The 20272-nt window shown below is 42.1% G+C and overlaps 1 protein-coding gene across 5 annotated transcripts in view; it reads right to left on the bottom strand.

Moving 5' to 3' along the window:
- The window catches only part of LRRC4C (leucine rich repeat containing 4C), a 1396500-nt gene that overhangs the window by 583213 nt on the left and 793015 nt on the right, over nucleotides 1-20272 (bottom strand). For all 5 annotated transcript variants that reach the window (XM_055143221.1, XM_055143222.1, XM_055143218.1 and 2 more), the window contains one exon: nucleotides 7795-7928. The gene's annotated coding sequence lies outside the window, so the exon portion shown is untranslated. The remainder of the gene's footprint in view (nucleotides 1-7794; nucleotides 7929-20272) is intronic.

Raw genomic sequence — 20272 nt, forward strand, 5'->3', positions numbered from 1 at the left:
TACTGAGCAGAATTCTGGAACTGAAGGAGGTATAAAAAAAGTGCTCTATGTCATGAGTCATCTCGGGACTGAAATCAAAACCACATTTATCATAGTATTCTCCAGTTGAGTAGCTCTTACCAACGTCTAGGAGATAATACAGTAGCTAGGGTGAATACCTCGCATGTATCAGACCTGGCTTTGATTCCTGCCATCACAGAGTTCCAGATGCATTGCTGGAGCTAGCCTGGGTGTACTCGGCACTACCAGAAGTGTCTTGGGTATCTCTGTCACTTTCAGATCAGAGCATCATCTCTTCCTTAGGCCCTTGCTCTGAACTACTGTCTTGTTGGCTGAGAATCACTAGTGGGGCACTTGGGCTCGAGAGTCTTCCCAAAATCAAAACAAAACATAACAACAACAAAAAAAGAGCAAAGACAGGGGAAAAATAAAGTATCAAAAGTGAAATGAAGATATAAGGAAAATGTTGAAGTGTTGTCTATATGTAGACACACATGTTAGAGATATTTAGGTAAAACAAAATATGTGATATGAGATATTAAGTCATAAAAATATGAAACTGCCATTGGTGACAACATAAATGAATCTTAAAGGAATCATATAAAATGCAATAACTCAGAAATGTTGAACTTAGAGAAAAATATAACAATACAGTGATTGATAGTTGCCAGAATCTGGGTGTGGAAATAATTAATGGGCAAATACTGGTGAAAAATATAGATGTTCTCTGAAAAAAATAGTAAGCTCTATTGAACTAATTTTGAGTCTGGTGACTATAGCTAAAATATTGTAGATATGTATAAAATTAAAATACTAGGTTTTTTTTACACACTTCATTTAAACACCATGATTTACAAAGTTGTTCATGATGTTTTGCTACAGGCATTCAATATTTCAACACCAATGCCATCACCACCGTTACCTTCCCGCCACCATTGTCTCCCTTTTCTCAACAATCCCTCAAGCCTGTCCCCATAGCAGGTTCACAATGATTTATTTTATATTGTTCCCACTAAATGCCTAATGAAATGACAAAAAAATTTTCAGTAAAAGAAAATTTGTGAAAATTGTTTATCTCACCATGGGGATATTAAGTCTTTGTCTGAGATTTACTAAGCTATCGTGCAAGTAGAGCCTACTGTGTTAACATATTTGTTAGTTGAAATTAGTTAACTTCTACATTACGCTCTAATGAAATCTTGTGTGCTCCTACTGGGATGTTAGTCTTATAGAGTTTGGAGTTGTTGTGGCCATTCATGTACTGCAGAAAATTCAGAATATTTGCTGGACAGTCCAGCCAGGGGTATGGATGGCGACAGCTGTTGGACTGTGTGTGTGGCTGCCACAGCTTTGGTAGGATGAGAACTTGACTTGCTCCCCTCCCAGGACTGCCCTCAAGGTCTCAGCCAAGACCAGGTATTTGAGAGATTTTTGCAACAAGTTGATCTCTTTCAAGAATTATCTATAAGTCTCTACAACTAGGTCAGGAGATGAGCTTTTGTATTAGACTGTATTGGCGAGAGTAGACATTAAATGTTCTTGCCATGACAACAAAATGATAATTATATAAACTAACTAATCTTAATGCAGTTAACACTTCACAATGTATCCACATATTACTTCCACATGCTTGAATTTACATGCTATATTAAATTTTAATTATATATCAACCAGGCTGTGAAAACATTCCTATATATGGATCATCATGTAATCCAGCAAATGACAAAAATATGTTCACACAAAAGGTTGTAGATAAATAAAAAATATATCTGTTTCTATATTTTATATAACTATATTAATATTTATATGATTATTTTATATCTACACATATACATTATGGTGTTTAATATGCTATATGTAGGGTTTAATAAAATATATATTTATTTATAGTTTAATATGATCTATGTGTATATATTATTGTATTAGGTTTTGTTCCCACTTTATTCAAACACCATGGTTTACAATAAGAGCTTTTAGAACTTTTATTTGTGATTATAAATAATATTTTCAATGTGGAAACAATGAAAACATCCTTGTACCGGTGAATGCTAAACAACAGTTGTGTTCCTTTACTTAAAATACTGTCCAATTAAAACAACTTGGATTACTTTCCTGACAAATATGTTGAACGAAAAAATGACAAACAACGTGTTGTATAATCTTTGATTCCATTTATATAACATTACTATAATAACAAAATCAGAAACTGAGTGCACAATGGTAGTTTTTTTTTCCTACCAAACCAAGGAAGTAGGAGGTGGGAATGGGACATGTGTAACTATAGAAAGGCAACAAGAGGAAACCTTATGGCAATAGAAAGACTCTTGACTGCACTGGCACTATCCTGATCTTAGTATTGCCTTGGGTATAGTTTATAAAACAGCAGCATTAGAGGAAAAGGAGAATTAACCACCATGGACCTTACCCTGCTCTTTCTTAAAGATGCACATTCATTTAGAATAATTTAACCAAACCATTAGCAATAGCACAGCGGGTAGGGTGTTTGCCTTGCACGTGGCTGACCCAAGTTCGATTCCTCCATCCCTCTGGAGAGCCTGGCAAACTACCGAGAGTATCCTGTCTGCATAGCAGAGCCTGGCAAGCTACCTGTGGCGTATTTGATATGCCAAAAACAGTAACAACAAGTCTCACAATGGAGATGTTACTGGTGCTTGCTCAAGCAAATCGATAAACTATGGGACAACCATGCTGTAGCAATGTAGCACTGTCATTCCCGTCGTTCATTGATTTGCTTGAGCAGGCACCAGTAGCGCCTCCATTGTGAGACTTGAATATATATTTATAGTATATTTATATATTTTATATGTATGTATGATCTATATATATATTTAGGGTTTAATACACTAAATATAAGGTTTAATATTATATATATTTATTTATTGGGTTCAATACTATATATTATATATATGTATACATTTGTATTAGGTTTTATCCCCACTTTTATTTAAACACCATGGTTTACAATGTTGTTCATGATGATTTGTCATAGGCATTCAATATTCCAACACTAATTCCTCAACCACTGTCACCTTCCCTTCACCATTGTCTTCATTTTCCCAACCATCCCTCAAGGAGGAAAAAAAATACAGATAGGTAGATAGATACATTGATATATTGATAGGGGGCCCGACAATATTCAGGCTTATACCTGACAGTGCTTGGGAAACATATGTGTTACCATCAAACCAGGGTTGGACCGTGTAAAAAGGCATGTGCCATAATCACTGTATCATCTCGCTGGTCCACAGTGAAGATCTGAACTAAAAATTCCGTCATCAGCAATTATTTTATATCTTACATATCAGTCACATGCACAACCTCAGTTGATTTTTAAGGAAACACTCTTCAGTCTATCACCAGGGTACTTAACTGGCTTTATTTTATGTTGCACTCGCTTTCAAGCCAGTGTCTGATGTCATCTGATGAAACCAAGAGTGGCACGAGTCCAAAACTCCAGCATATAACCAAGGCAAGTAAAATTCTTTAAGATCTCAATGGACAGATTAATTGAGCCATATGATTCATTCTTTTAAAGTTTTAAACAAACGCATATCTTTAGACCCACATACACAAAGAATCCGTCGGGACAGAATGTTTGGACATTGGGTAAGGCACTTGCCTCACATCTGTTCTATCCAGGTTCAAACTCTAGCCCACATATGGCCCCTTGAGTACTTCCAGGAGTGAACCCCAGACAGACATTCATGAGCACCACCAGGCATGACCCAGAAATAAATCGAAAAGTCAAAAAGCAAGGACTCTGCCGTGTGCTAACTGCTCTCACTTCAAATCTGTCCACCATGGGTGGTGTTGAGGTTCTAGGTCTGGATCTCCACAGAGCACATCTCCTTGCCAGCTCTTGTTGCTGCCAAAAGATAGAGCTGAAGGAAGACGAAAAGTTCCAAGAGGAAGGTAGACACTTACCTTCTTTTCCAGAGAGTGACATTCTACAAAAGAGTTGTTCACCGTTTACATTTGCATTTTTAATTACACTCCCAAACACAGCCTCATTGTTTCCCCTCATCCGGCTATAGAACAGCACTAATTTCCTGCTCACTCCTCCTCAGAGATACGGTCCCGGATCTGTCTGTGAAACCCCTTCTAGTTCAGGAAGCTGAAATAACGGCCGAGTGGCATCCCCCTCAAATCTTTTGAGTACCAGCTCCATGCGGTCCCCAGTCTGGGTACTGCCCAGAGTTGACTGGAAAAGTCTCTTTAGAAACAGACACATCAGATCCATCAAGTCAGCATGGCCTTCTCATAGTCTTCTTCTGCACTGGCAGCTACAGCCCTACCCAAGAATCCTGCATTCCAATCCAGCACAGACTCTCCTCCCATTTTCCAAATTCGAATCCTTTCAAACTCATGTCTACTGCCCCTGCTGCCTCAGCAGCTTCTCCCTGTAGAGCCCAGCTCCTCCGAATTGTGTCCCCCCTTTTGCCTTCCTGTTGGATGACACTGGTTTGTGCTTGCTCCTTCTGCAGGGAGTTTAGGTTTATTGAGTTACTCCCACAACAGTGCTCCTGAGCTACACCCAATTCCATCAGGCATTAATAATCCTAAATTGCTTTTTTCTTTTCTTTACGTACTTTGCATGGATTAGCAATGAACTTTTTGTATAGACACAAAAAGACAGTTGATGCTCTGCCTTTGTAATCTGAGAGCTAATTGACTCTGAATAATGTTTACTTTATCCATCTTATTTACCTGACTTTAGCCTCAGAGACCCTTACTTCCTCACATAGTCAGTCACAGTCACAGCTATCCCATTGCTCATGGATTAGTTCGAGCGGGCACCAGTAACATTTCACTGTGAGACTTGTTGTTACTGTTTTTGGCATATCCAATACGCCATGGGTAGCTTGCCAGGCTCTGCCATGAGGGCGCGATACTCTTGGTAGCTTGCCAGGCTCTCCAAGAGGGGCAGAGGAATCGAACATGGGCCGACCACGTGCAAGGCAAATGCCTTACTGCTGTGCTATCACTCCAGCCGTACTTCCTAACAGCCCCAAAAGGAGAGTCCCAGCAAGGGACAAGGATAGACCCAGGGCAAGCTGACACTGGCATCAAAAAGGGGTACACTAAGTGCCATAAGTATAATAAGTTAAGCCCATGGTCCTGGGACAAACTCTGTCATGACCCAAAAAGAAATAACTGTATAAAGACCCTGCTGGGGTTAGGAAAGATTAACCTGAGGACTGTAGTCTGGGATAATAGTGAAATGTTCCCTGGAAGAGCTAAGCTTTAAGCTTAATTTATTTTTCACTATGTTCATACAAAATGACTAGAAATATTAGTGTCCAATATGATTATTTAAATGGATTAGTGCTGAGAAAAAGGAGAAAGCAATACACCCTGAATGGGATCCCACCCTTGGGTGGATCTCCTAGGAATCTAGAATGCTGAACCATCAGATGAGATTTTGTCCTTGAGTTTAATCTCCTAGAAGAACTTCCCCTTAAAGGAGATGCTTTACATCTGTCTGCTGTTCTGATAATGTCCAACCCCACCTATATGTATTCCTACCGTTCTTTATTTTTATATTACTATGCTGTAAGAAAGGAGAAGGAAGAAAATAACTACACTGTAGGAGAAATAACTATGCTATAACTAAAAAAAATATGAAGCTGTAAGAGAGAAGGAAAAGAGAGAGAAATAAATCGACTAACAACCAGCCTATCTCCCCATTCCTTCATTCATCTGTCACATTGACTGGCCGGGGAAACGATTCTCGGCCACCGAATCCTCGTGTCTCATGCACCCATGTGTTGAGGTCTCAGCAGCTGCCTGAGACTTTGACCAAATCCCCTGCCCCTTGAAGCAAGAGCCAGCCCTGTTTACAAAGACACAGGGGCTCGCTCCAGCACTCCCCACATGTCAGCACGCTGGTTGAGGGGTGACTGTGAGCACCTACCCATACTGATCACCCTAAGCAGGATATGCACATCATTAGCTGATATCTATATAAGCCTGACCTATAGGATGAATGTGCCCTACGTGCATTGCGTGAGAATCCCACCCTGAAAATGTGTATAAATACCTCTGTGTAAGGGCCAATAAACTAAGAACTGCTTGACCACTGGACCACCCCCCCCCCCCACCCTGCGGTATTTTTTCTAGGTTTCTTTTTGGATTCCTTTCTTCCTAGGATTCCTGGCGGCAGGAATCCTGTGGGGAGGGTGCTTGCCTTGTACAAAGTCAACGCATGTTCAATCCCCAGTATCCCATAGGGTCCCCCAAGCACCACTTAAGTGGAGAGCCAGGAGTAACCCTTGAGCATCATTGGATGTGGCCCCAAAGCAAAACAAAATAAAAGGACCATCCTAGAGCTCATCCCTCTTTTGTTTTGCCCTTTAATCATTCTGTTTCAACAACTCCACTTATGTTATAAGAACAATTCTTTTACCACTCCACCATGATCTTTGGGCTTTAGTTCCTATGAACAAAAGACCCTAAAATTGAGCAGCTAAACATGTGCTAATATTGGAAGGACTAAAATCAAAGTCAATGAAAAAGGAGAGTCTCACAATGAGAAAAAAAATACCGAACTTCAAGACCATGTCTCTCATACCGTTGCCTCCTCATCTTCGGAGGGCACTTTACAGGCTAAAAGACATCTCAGCATCTATGTTCTGATGTGATTTTCAAAACAGAGCAGGCTCCAGGGCATCTGATATGTCTTTACCTTCACTGACATAATGTGAAGAAGCTGACGCAAGAAGAAAAATTTGCTTCTGGGAAATCTTTGGCTTCTGAATTTAGAACAAATATCTGTTGTATAATGCAATCCAAAGAGAGCAAAATACTAACAGGAAAATATATGAGCATTCCTCCTGCTATGGCTCCAGGTTCTTACCAAGTTTCTACTCCAGAATGAATGTATAAAACAGCATGACTGATTTCAATGCTTTCCAAGTAGACACATACCACTTAGATAGAATTTAATGCCACTGCAATGTGATTTTTTTTTTTGCCTTTTCAAACCTGTGATTCCCGACAGGTGAACCAGTAGATTATTTCCATTGAACAGTGCAGGAAAGCTACTACCTCCAGGCTCTGTACCTTTGACCATTGTGGATGCAACATTTAGCTACAGAGGTTAGCTAAATGTTGCATCCACAATGGGTGGGCCACATAACCCCCACCCTGTTCATAAACAGCTGCCTGTGTGAATCACTTGGACTTTTACTCTTCCTAACTGGCTCACACACACAAGTTCCACTTTCTCAATAGCCCAACGGTGTCTCCTACCCTGCTGTCACATCAAGCTTTCCAATCTCACCAGGTTTTCAAAGGAAGAATAAAAAGTCAGCTCCCTTTCCCAAACACTTTGTTCCATATTAATGACCTACCTGCTGCCCGGTTTCAAAAAAAGAGAGAAGAACATCACCATTTGTCTGCTTGTTTTATTCTGAACCCTGGGCAGACCAATCTGCCACTCTTTCAACTCCCGGGGCAGCGCAAAGAAACATCTGCTCCAGGAGCAGTTTGACTCCCGCCCCTCTGCATAAATCACCACTAGTAAAAGTTTTATGAGGTGGGTACTTTTTCCTCCCGCTTCCTCCCTTTGTAAATGACTAAAGCCCAAATGAACAAGATGAAATGACCAGACATTTAGCCATATGTTGGTATCCACATGTGTACATTTGGGAGGGAAGAGAAGCTGTCAGCTGTACCGATGGAACATTATAATCATCTGAAATGCAATTAACAACCCCACAGTCATTGAATCTTTGAAGGATTTTAATGCAGTAAATTATACGTCTCGCTTACCTGTAGCAAATTGTTCATGGAGCCATTTGTCTGTTTGCAAAAGTTGAATCCACTCAATCTATGGAGACTCCAAAGCAGTCAGGATGCTTCCATACTGTTACCCGGCATCAGTTATCTTGTTCTTTCAGTAGTCCCTATATAAAACAAAATAAAAGATGCTTAGGAATGTATAATTCTGAATAAATGTTCACTGATATATATATATATATATATATATAATATTTGACACCTGAAACTCACTTCGTTGACCATTGTTATTATTTGTATAAGAGAAAGTGGCAGGTAGAACTATTTTGCTCTTAAAAATCATATTGCATGTCAAGAGTGGAGATATAGTGGATAGGACACTTGCTTTGTACACAGATGACCTGGGTTTGATCCCCAGCATCCCAGATGTCTCCTCTAGCCCCACCAGGAGATACCTGACCACAGAGCCATGAGCACACCAAGAAGACTCATAGTGTATGTCAATATAGTTTTACTTCTATCATTTAATTTAGGGGAAATTCAGGAGAGCAAACGCTTGATGAAAGATTTTTATATACTGTAGATATGTAAATTAATATAATGGGTTATATAAAAGAACACATGACCTGAGAAGGTAAAAAAATAAAATTAAGATAAATTACTACAGGCATACACTGCTTTAATTTAATATAGAAATAATCTGAATGTATATAAATTCAATCAATAAAATGGGCTTTTAAAGCAGTCTTCCCTATCTGCATGGCAGGTGTTTTAATTAGCTTTTTTCAGGTCACTGGGGAAAGACTTATAGGTCAGGGTGATCAGAGTTTAAGACCAAAAAGTCAAATTCAAATCTACACTCTTACAATCTTCCTTATTTAAATATTAGAAAGGACCAAAGATTATCACCATGTTCTTTTAGTTATATATATATACATACATATATATATATATATATATATATAGGTTTTTGTGTCACACCCGGCAATGCACAGGGGTTTCTCCTGGCTCTTCACTCAGGAATTACTCCTGGCAGTGCTCAGGGGACCATATGGGATGCTGGGATTAGAACCTGGGTCGGCCGCGTGCAAGGCAAACACCCCACCCGCTGTACTATCGCTCTAGCCCCATCAATATATATATATATATATATATATATACATTTAATATTTTTGCCCATTAACTATTTCCTGGGTAAAAGGTGAAAAAAAGATGTGGGCATTATATTATGGTGAATTCCAAGGAAATATTAATAATAAGAGTGATGTAATGATGCATCATGATTCTGGTCATAATTCTTTAAATAAATATTGCCTTTTTCTTTCCTTAATCAGAATTTCTTTGGCCTGAGCTATTACAGATCTAGTTTAGAATTACAACCCACTTAAGTAAACTAAACAAACCCTTTTTACGTCCATCCATATTATTACTTAACCCTTTTAGTACCCCCTTTTATATTGAGAGGCCATCAAGCATGGCACTCTGTCTCGTTGTCCTATATGATATCGCATTCCATGACAGCACAAAAGCAAGGAGCCCTGTGCTACAGGAAACTGACCAGGACAGAAAACCCTTTATTCCTCACCCTGAACAACTTTCCTCATTTGGAATAGCCTGTCAAAGATTCCAATTAGAAAGTCACTCCATCTTTCCTAAAACCTCTTTTAGTAGAATACTTGTCAGATATAACCTCCGTATTTTCTTATTTTGTTCCATAAAATCTATGTCCCTTCTCACCATCTTTAAACAATGAATTAAGAAAAAAATGGTGCCAGAAGAGTCCCCTTGACACAAATTCATGAATAAACACCCTTTGGTAATTTTGCTTGAGACTTAGTTGTGACCATTGTCATTCTATGCCATTATAGAAATTCCCCTTAGGATAATATGTAACTCTGGAGAGAAATGTATAAATTTGTTCAGCAATTTCCAGACTCCTTTAGCACATGTTAGAAAAAACATAATAGTGCTTAGAGAAAATGGCAAGAGCAGATACTCTGAAATTCATGAGAGGATGAGTCCCAAATCTATAAAATAGTCTAGTAATTGAGCTCCAGTTGATGGATTTTTAAGTATTCGCAAGACACTTAATGTATTTGTCACTATTTCATTGCTCTTTAAAAAATACTGATAGGTTTGCTATATGCTAGTGATTTACTATAGGCTATTAATTTGCTATGGTGCCCAAATATAACTAACCTAGGGAATAGATGCAAAACTCTATGCTTTTGTACAACTCCTACCTTCACCTCCCCAAAATAAGCTTTGTAAATTTCTCCTCCTCCTCCTCCTCCTCCTCCTCCTTCTCCTCCTTCTCTTCCTCCTCCTCCTCCTCCTCCTCCTCCTCCTTCTCCTCCTTCTCTTCCTCCTCCTCCTCCTCCTCCTCCTGCTCCTCCTCCTCCTCCTCCTCCTCCTCCTCCTCCTCCTTCTCCTCCTTCTCTTCCTCCTCCTCCTCCTCCTCCTTCTCCTCCTTCTCTTCCTCCTCCTCCTCCTCCTCCTCCTCCTCTTTCTCCTTCTCCTTCTCCTTCTCCTTCTCCTCCTTCGCCTCCTCTTCTACTTCTCCTTCTTCAATGTCCTCCTCCTTCTTCCTCTTCCTCCTTCCCCCTTTTTTTCCTCTTTTTTTTTTTTGCTTTTTTTTTGGGGGGGGTCACACCCGGCATTGCACAGGGGTTACTCCTGGCTCATGCACTCAGGAATTACTCCTGGCGGTGCTCAGGGGACCGCATATGGGGTGCTGGGAATTGAACCTGGGTTGGCTGGGTGGAAGGCAAATGCCCTACCCGCTGTGCTATTGTTCCAGCCCCTTTTAATAAAATTATTGTTGATGTTTTGGTTGGCTGTCATCCTCAGTGGTGCTCAGCTCCCAGCATGAGGCTCAGAGGTTGCTCCTGATTGTGCTCAAAGACTTGTAGTGCTGGGAATAGAACCCAGGGCTTCACTTATACAAGGCAAGGGCTCCAACACTGAACCACACCCCCAACTTTGCCTTTCTGATAGAGGCCCCAATATAGTACAGGTTTTAAGGCACTTGCTTTGAAGAAAGTCACCCTGGGTTTGAATCCCAGCAATGCCTATGATCTCCATCATAGCCAGGAGCAACCCCTGAGCACAAGAGTAAACTCCGAATGCTACAAAGTGTGGCCTCCAAAACAAAACAAAGCTGATAAAAGGTCTTAACTGGATATTGTTATATATTCAGTTCGCTTGGTCTTCAGCAATACTTTTCTTATCTTAAGGGCACATTCCAGAACCAATCGCTAGAGTGTGAATGTGCCAGTGATGAACATGTGTGTAGACCAAATCCAGCAGGAGAGACGAGGAATCTTCAACTGTGGATCCAGTTCATGTGTCACCTAACAGGGCACATTCTCTTGATTTCTTTCTCCAACTCAACAGAAAACTGTGACACACTGTCTACAACCCATCTCTGTTCAATTTGGTTCTATGGAAAAAACGTAGAGTATCTAAAACTCTAAATAAACTCGGTTCTATCCAGCAGCAGTTTGACTGAATGTTTTGCCCATTGTGGATGAAGCTAGTTTTATCTATCTTTGGACATGATTCCCCACTCACTTTATAAAATTATATACTCACATTGACCCAAATGTTTCTACACTTCTCAATCTCAGAACTTATTCTATGAAGTTTTGATAGCTGACTTCAGGAATCTAAAAGATCTGTGTAGGGGAGAAACTCAATTTCTTTGTTATTTCTCAGTCACTTTGGGAGGTAGGCATTCTACTTAAAGTTACAGATTTAAAAAGTCAGGTTAAGGGGTAAAAAGGAGTATATAAAGACGTCGGTGCAGCACTGTAGAAGAGAATGGAAAAGCAGGATCACACAGCACAAAGCTGTCATTTTACATGTGGAAATAAGGAACTTAAGAAACAAGTATTCTCTCCAATTTCCTATACAGCCAGAAGCAGGGCCTGGCTCAACAACCATAAAAATTGCATGTTACTGTAATTTTTCATTTACCTGGGATTAGTTGTCTAAGGAAAAAAACTACACCAGCCTAAAAATCATTGACAAAGAAGGAACAATTCCTTCTCTCCTCCCTCCCTCCCTCCCTCCCTCCCTCCCTCCCTCCCTCCCTCCCTCCCTCCCTCCCTCCCTCCCTCCTCCCTCCCTCCCTCCCTCCCTCCCTCCCTCCTTCCTTCCTTCCTTCCTTCCTCCCTCCTTCCTTCCTTCCTTCCTTCCTTCCTTCCTTCCTTCCTTCCTTCCTTCCTTCCTTCCCTCCCTCCCTCCCTCCCTCCCTCCCTCCCTCCTTCCTTCCTTCCCTCCCTCCCTCCCTTCCTCCCTCCCTCCCTCCCTCCCTCCTTCCTTCCTTCCCTCCCTCTCTCCCTCCCTCCCTCCTTCCTTCCTTCCTTCCTTCCTTCCTTCCTTCCTTCCTTCCTTCCTTCCTTCCTTCCTTCCTTCCTTCTTTCCTTCCTTCCTTCTTCCGTTATTTTTTCCCTCTCTTTCATTTGCTCCCAAGTAATGCTCAGGAGGCCTATGTCCCATTCCAGCAACTGTTGGCCAACCAGGCTCGTTGTTTATGCAAGGGCCCAAGAATGCTGTGGTGCTTAGGCTATTCAGTACCAAAGATAACATGGGTCACCCTGGTAATATTGAGGGGGGGGGGGGCTCCAAGGCTGTAGCTGGTGATGTTCAGGACATAACATAGCACTGGGGATGGAACTGTGGTTGGTTGGATATAAGACATATTTATGCTTTAACTCTGTACCATCTCTCCAATCCTAGTAGAGGGACAGATAATTAAAACTAGTTTAATTGACAGAAGGCAGGAAGCTTTCTTCCCCCTCTTCGTGTGTGTATCTGGTTATTTTCTATCCAACTGATCTGAAATTTTGTCTGAATTTATCACCCTTTCTTGTGTAATCACAAAAAAAGAAACGATGATGATCTTCGGGTGGCTGCTGCTGCTGCTGGACTCCTGTGTGTGTGCTCGGTAGCCCTGAGCCATCTCCCTGTCTCCCCACCTCCCCAGGGCCCCCCAGAGACACAGAGAGAAGGGGAGATGGGGAGACCAGGGACCACAGTCAGATGGTGAAAATGGCCCATTTAATGCAGAGTTGCTAGCATACTTATAGAACATCTGAAGTGGGGTTGAGGTAAGCACAGGTGTGATGGTCCTTTACATAGATAAACATTTGGCAGAGGAAATTCTTTTAGGGAGATCAACTCAAGGAGACACACTGTCTCCCAGGGGCAACTGTATTGCTTTTATGTTTCCCTCTAATTGTATAAGTTATAGATACTAGCAGTTGTTTGGATAAACACATAAGAGACAAAAATCCCAATAGTTCTCTGGGTTGAGAGCAAACAAGGCTTTAAACACTTGGTTGTCTGGGCTCTGAGTGCAAGCAGGGCTTTTACTGCAAATCCCAGACGAAGTCCTCAGGCCAGTTCAGCTAGTCCTTCCCCAGGGGTATCCTGTCTCTAAAGTTGTAACAGTTTGCATGAAAACCATGCATATATGCTTTCTAGAATGTCCCATTTTGCTGCCAGGTAGTTTTGCCACTCGCCCGGGGTCCATCCCAGTCCCACAGCGGGACCTCCCCTTTTGGGGTGTCAGGAACTACAGAAACTGAAGCCTAAGTCAAGTAGTTAGTTGATCAAGTAACTATGCCCAGGAGCAGATATATTTCAGAGTCAATCAACTCCCAAATATTAGGAGAATAGCATTAATGGTCTTTCTGTGTTTAACCAAAGAACATTGCTCTATGGTAACATATAAAAAGGCTATAGGGGAAGCAGAAAAGCAACTACAAATATACAGCACTTCAAATACAAAGCAGTGGGGCTGCAGTGATAGCACAGCGGGTAGGGCGTTTGCCTTGCACGAGGCCGACCCGGGTTCAATTCCCAGCATCCCATATGGTCCCCTGAGCGCTGCTAGGGATAATTCCTGAGTGCAGAGCCAGGAGTAATCCCTGTGCAGAGCCAGGTGTGAAGCCCCCCCCCAAAAAAAAAGAAAAAAAAATACAAAGCAGTATCAATACAAGTTCAGAATTACCAGAAAGTTTTGTTTTATAAGCAATCGAGATTAACATGGGGGACTGAGAATGCGAGGTAAAATACAAGGGAAAGATTACAAATAAACTTTAACTAAGTTAGGGATGCTAGCAAGGGCAATATAAATTTCTCTAAGAGGAGGAAAGGAGACAATACACTGATAAAGCCTAAAGCACTTAGGGTTAATATCCAACACAAAGGGGAGGTTGAAGATAGACTTTGGCTAAATTCAGGATGTTAGCAAGGGCATGGTAAGCTTCTCTGGGAGGAGGAAAGGGGCAATTCACTGATAGAGTCTAAAGCACTTAGGGTTGATATCCAACACTTTCTATTTTTGTAAAATTTGTTTTTGGATTGCACCTGTCAGTGCTCAGGGGCAATTCCCAGCTCTGCACTCAGGAATCACTCCTGGAGGACTCAGGGAATGATATGGCATGTCAGGGATCAAACCCAATTTGACCCAGGGCACGGCAAGCACCATGCCCTCTTTATTATCTCTCTGGCCTACGACCTTTCTATTTTGAGATTATTATTTTTATATGTTTAGAAATCTCCCTCTAAGCAGAGTTTAGGACTAATTTTTTTTTTCCTGCAAGAACAAATTCATTATTCCAATCAATGTCACTTCTCCCTGAAATATCACTCCGGTGGTGGGGATTAACTGTCATGCTGTGAAGATCAAGTGGAAATCAGGGAGAGTCTGAAAACTGTTACATGAACCTGGTGAGATTTAAGGTGTTCCCAGGAGATTTTAACATTTTAACACCTGGAGTGACAGAAGTGGGTAAAGAAAAGGAAGACTGCCTTGTAGACTCCCCTCCTGAGGCTATCTTTCTTTCCACACTTCTCATGTTACCTCCATTATTACTTGTTGCTCATCGATTTGCTCAAGAGGGCACCAGTAACGTCTCCATTTGTCCCTATCATATGCTAGTGATACAAAGAGCCTCAAACCATTTGTTCAAGGTCTTGACAAAGAAATCTGACCATCTTGTAGATGACCGGCCAGGCGTTCTTTTGACGTCCCTGGGAATCCAGTCGGAAACAACTCTAGTCCAGTGGTCATCTCCAAATTGCATTAAGTGTCTGACCCATCTGATTTTTGACACCTTGGCAAATGAAACAGCATCCCTGATTCTCAATTGTTGATGGAGGTCGGAACTCAAGATCCCTTCTCTTACTTGAGTGAAACGTGATATTCCAAGCATAGCTCTTTCTATTCCTCTTTGGGATACCTGAAGAGTGTTCTTATTCTGTTTTCATAGGGCCCAGCTCTCTGAGGCATAAGTTAGTGCAGGAAGAACAGTGGAGTCAAAAAGATGTGCCTGAAGCTGGAGGTTCTTCGTCCTCTTAACAACTTTTTCAATGCTCTTGAAGGCATTCCATGCCACTCTCTTCCTTCTGCACATGGCAGGTGCCAGGTTGTTTGTCATGTTGAGTTCTCAACCTAGGTACACATAACTGCTGCATTCGGAAATGTTCATTCCGTTGATAGCAAATGGAAAGTCAGGAACTAGTCCATTTCTCGTGAACATTGTCTTCATGAGATTCAGCTGCATTCTGACCTTTCTACACTCACAGTCAAAGTCAGCCAGCATTTGTGCCGCTTGGCTAATGTTTGGTGTTATGAGAACAATGTCATCAGTGAAACAGAGGTGGTGTAGTTGCTCACTGTCTATCTTCACTCCCATTTTTCCCATTCCAGCCATCATATGAAGTTGTTGAGGCTGGCACTGAAGAGTTTCGGTGAAATGGCATCGCCCTGCTGAACCCCTCTCTTTACATTGATGATCACTTCCTTATAGAATGGAGAGATCCTAGTGGTGAATCTGTAATACAGCTCAAGGAGGATCCTGATGTACTAAGTTTGAATGCCCTGTTTGGCTAGGGCTTCAATGACCACTTTAGTCTCAACAGAATCAAAGGCCTTTTTTAAATGGATGAATGTTAGACAGAGGGGCATCTTGAACTCTCGTGAAACCTCAGTGATCTTGGTCACTGTGTGGATATGGTTGATAGTGCTGAATATTTTGGGGGACCTGGCTTGCTCACATGGTTGTCCTTTGTCTAGTGTTCTGCCAATCCTATTCAGGATGACTCGAGTTAGTAACTTGTAGATGACAGACAACAGGCAGATCTGACGACAGTTGTCAATGTCGTGGATGTCTCCCTTCTTGTACAACAGAACAGTCCTGCTGGTTTCCATTGGGATGGAACCTTGCATTCAGACAGGTAGCATGTGAAGAGCCGAGCAAGTGTATTGATGAGTACTGGCGGCAGATTCTTCAGGTATTTGGGTCTGACCTTGTCTGGACTGGGTGCTGTATGCTTCTTGATGAAATGGTGTGTTGGATTTCAGAAGGGAGAATGTTACAATAGTGCCAAAGAGCTCCCAGTTGGTGGTCATTCTGGGAATTCTCTTCTTAAATTTTGTAGCCCTTTCTCCCCTCTCCGTGAAGTAGAATTTCGCACAAAGGAGATGATGGTCTGATCCCATTTGGAATTTTGGGACAACAGCAACATCATTCAGGGAAAACTGTCGACTGAATATGATGTGGTCAATTTTGTTGTGGAACTGTTCACTAGTAGACTCCCATGTCCAACATTTAGATTCGGCCTTCTGGAATGTGAGTTCCCATGGATGGTCTTGGTCAACATGATTAACTCCGTCTCTCACTCTGTTTGTTCCATTCTAGGCTGTGGGTCCCGATGCCATATTCTTCAGGCAATCTTCTTATTTCTATCTTGGCATTAAAATCACAGACAATGACCTTGTAGAAGGTGTGGTCTTCTTTATAGAACTTCTCCAGTTCCATGTAGAACTTCTCAATTTCTTCTCCATCGTAGTTGGATGTTGGTGCATAGACGATGAAGATAGAAACTGCTGGTAGTGGGCCACATCTATCCAAATGCAAGCATCCGATTTGGGTTGTTAGGCATTCGAACAAATCAGTGATCATAGCCAAGCTTGTGTTGACAAGGACACTGACACTACCAATGCCTCTACTCTCACATGTTCCGAGGAACAGTCTTCTCCAGTGTTGAAAACCGCAAGATGTGATCAATGCCTTCTCATCTTGTTAATCCAATGACGTACTTGATCTTCTGCACTTGCACCATCAGGTCCTCGATGGATGCTTCTGATGCCAGCGTGCGTGTGTTAAAAGTGCTGAGAGTCATTTTAGTCCTTCTTTATTTTGGCAGCCTATGATTTTAGCAGCCTCTCCTTGCTCTTCCTTCTCAACATGGCCTTATTGGGGGCTAATCCAGGGGCAGAGGAATGCGGCCCATTTTTGTTACTCTTTTTGGCATGTCACATATGCCACGGGTAGCTTGCCAGGCTCTGCCGTGTGGGTGGCATGTTGTAATGATTTGCACGCTAACAAACACGCCCCACACCTTATGCATGGATGTGCTGCTCACGTACAGTAAGTACTGGCCAGATTGACAGTCGATGCAAGTAGTCCAGCCCTGCACCTGCCTGCATCTCTGAGCAGCACCTGTTGGTTTGCTCTTCGCCGGTTGGCACTGTTGCCACCCCCCACCACAATGAGGCAGTGAATCATCGAGGAAGCTTATTACTTAAGTAAAACTAAATTCAATGTGTAAAACTAAATTTCAGAATGTCTGTGACTGCCTTCATCCACAATATGACAAAGCCATCTTAAAGGCCATTTGTCTTCTTATGTAACTGCCTTTAAAGCAACTCTAGGAGGAAACTATGTTTTCAAATATTAATCTTAAAAAGAGAGGGATAGATCTGATTGACTAACGTAAACATAGCTGAGGTCAGAGAGGTAGTAAAAGAATATAGGATGCTTGCCTTGCATGAGGTCATCCTGGGAATAAGCCCCAATACTCTATATGTTCTCCTGAGCATCCGTAGATATCACTCCTGAACAGAGAGCCAGAAATTGTCCCTGAGTTCCCACAGTGTAGGCATCAAAGCCAATATTTCCAACTACTACCCTCACCCCCCAAATGAAACCCCCTTAAGTATATTTAAATATATGGACTACTACATATGGGTGAGAAACAAAACTGCAAAGTTTGTGTGACAGAAAGAAAATGATATGGGCTGGAACAATAGCACAGCGGGTAGAGCGCTTGCCTTGCCTTGAACCGGCCCGGGTTCGAATCACAGCATCCCATATGGTCCCCTGAGCACTGCCAGGGGTAATTCCTGAGTACATGAGCCAGGAGCGACCCCTGTGCATAGCTGGGTGTGACCCAAAAAGCAACAACAACAACAACAAAAAGAAGTTAGAGAACTGTTCAGTGAGAGAAGTCTTGGGACTTACTTTTCTAAGTTCTCCTTTTACAGAAGGAATTTGAAGAGTTCTCAGGCCTTCCTAGATAGTTTTATACTTAAATCATTTTTTGTTCACAAACTCAGTCACAATTCCCAATGTCACTACTAACAGAAAGGCAGAAGTGATTTCTTTCTTCTCTTTTAGATATTTTAGATTATCATTGCATTATGACATCAGAGAAGTTTTAGAGATGTCTCACTATAAATCGCTACCTTATTCCTTGGACTGGAGCGATAGCACAGCGGGTCCGGAATTTGCCTTGCATACTGCCGACCTGGATTCGATTCCTCCATCCCTCTCAGAGAGCACAGCAAGCTACCGAGAGTCTCCCGCCTGCACAGCAGTGCCTGGCAAGCTATCCGTGGCATATTCGATATGCCAAAGCCAGTAACAACAAGTATCACAATGGAGACATTACTGGTGCCCGCTCTAGCAAATCATTGAACAATGGGAAGATGGTACTACCATGCTACCTTACTTCTGAAGCAGGTAGACAGACAGATAGGGAAGAGCACCAAGTGGCAGTGAATTCTTGGGAATGGTTAAAACCAAGAGCCCTAAGGCTGCCCCAAACCCATCTGTGTACACAGGAATTAAAGTCTGATAAATCATTATCTGGAATCAGCAGAAACTTGGAGAAGGCCTAGCCTCTATCCCAGATAAGTTCCTGAAAGAACAGAATCAGCCAAGGGATGACAAAGGGGAACATAGACTACTCTCAACTCTAGCTGTTGGCAAGTACCTTAGGACTGGACTCTGACCTAGGTAGGAAGTCTCTTCTGGGGCAGCTTGAGATAAAGTCTACAAAGGCAACTTGAACAAAGGAATCACGTGTATATGCTGCCTGAGCCTATGTGCTGCCTGCATCTATGTATTACAGTTGAGCTCAAGTGAAGCCTGGGCACATATGTTAACATGTGTTGGCTGCAACTCCCTCTTGAGAGGTTTTTCTTTCATATCTTCAAACCTTAACAGAGGGATGAGTACTAGGGCTTTCTCTCCACGCTGGAAAGCCCACATTCTCTCTTGGGCATGGAACTCTGTCTCTATCTCTCTGTTCCTGTCTCTCTCCCCCACATCCTTACTCAACACTTAAAAATAAAACATGCTTTTACTTCACTGCAAACCTCCTAAAATTCTTCTCTGTGGGGAAAAGAATTCAAAAGGCCTGGTAAGGTCCAGGATTGACTTTCCTTTCCTGCACGGAGCTAAGCTCACAGTCCTCGATTTCCTCAGCAGTTCCCAGAGTGACTGAAGTCGATAGGAGAAAAAAAAAAAAAAGTAGCAGATTCATTTCTTGAGGCTACTGCCATTCTCCTCAGTTCATGTAACTTACCCAGGGACCCCGATGGCATCATTAAGTGGCACCTGTTAGTATTGTAGTCAGGCAGATAGACAGGGAAAGGCCTCATGGCAGTGAAATTTCTAGGTAATAAGGCCACCTGGGTTTACAATGAAATTTCTGGGAAGTAAAGTCCTAAGGTTAATCCACCTTGTGGATATAGAAAACAAACCCTGATAAGAGCTTCTTTAGCAGCAGACCCTGAGACTAGACCTCCTCCCCATGGAGATGCCTAAAGGAATATCCTCTGGAACACCTCATTCCCTCTTCCTTAATCTAATTAACTTTTTGGTTCAGCTGGAGAAACATTCCAGATCATTCTGGAACATTCCAGATCATCCCAGATCAAAAGCTCATTCATTCAAGGCTCTCTCTGCCCTTGGAGAAGCCCAGCATTCTCTCACTTGAGCACATTACTCTCCCTCTGTCACTTTCCCATCCTCCTTCCTTTTACTAAAACCTCCCAATTAAATCAGTTTTATTTCACTGTCTACTCCTGAAATTATTTTCTGAGAAGCAAGACAAGAACCCGATAACCCTGGGTAAGGTCTATGACTGATTTTCCTTTCTGGCAAAGAACAATTCCCAGTCCCAATCTGAATCTGTGACTCCCTGAGAAATTGGGTGGCAGGAATCAAGTGTGTCAAGAAAACCAAGAGGACATCAGGTGTGGCTTAACGGCCATCTGGTGGGGTACTGGGGCTCTGGCCTGTGCGGAGCAGGGGCTTATCCAAACCCCCTAGTGAAAGAACTTTTAAGATTCTCAGATTAGGGCATAAAATCAAAGCTTCAGGAAGGAACCCTTCCCTTACCTCTGCTCTGATCAACAATGGGAGTT

The sequence above is a fragment of the Sorex araneus genome, chromosome 6, assembly GCF_027595985.1.
Source record: "Sorex araneus isolate mSorAra2 chromosome 6, mSorAra2.pri, whole genome shotgun sequence".
NCBI classification, from domain to species: domain Eukaryota; kingdom Metazoa; phylum Chordata; class Mammalia; order Eulipotyphla; family Soricidae; genus Sorex; species Sorex araneus.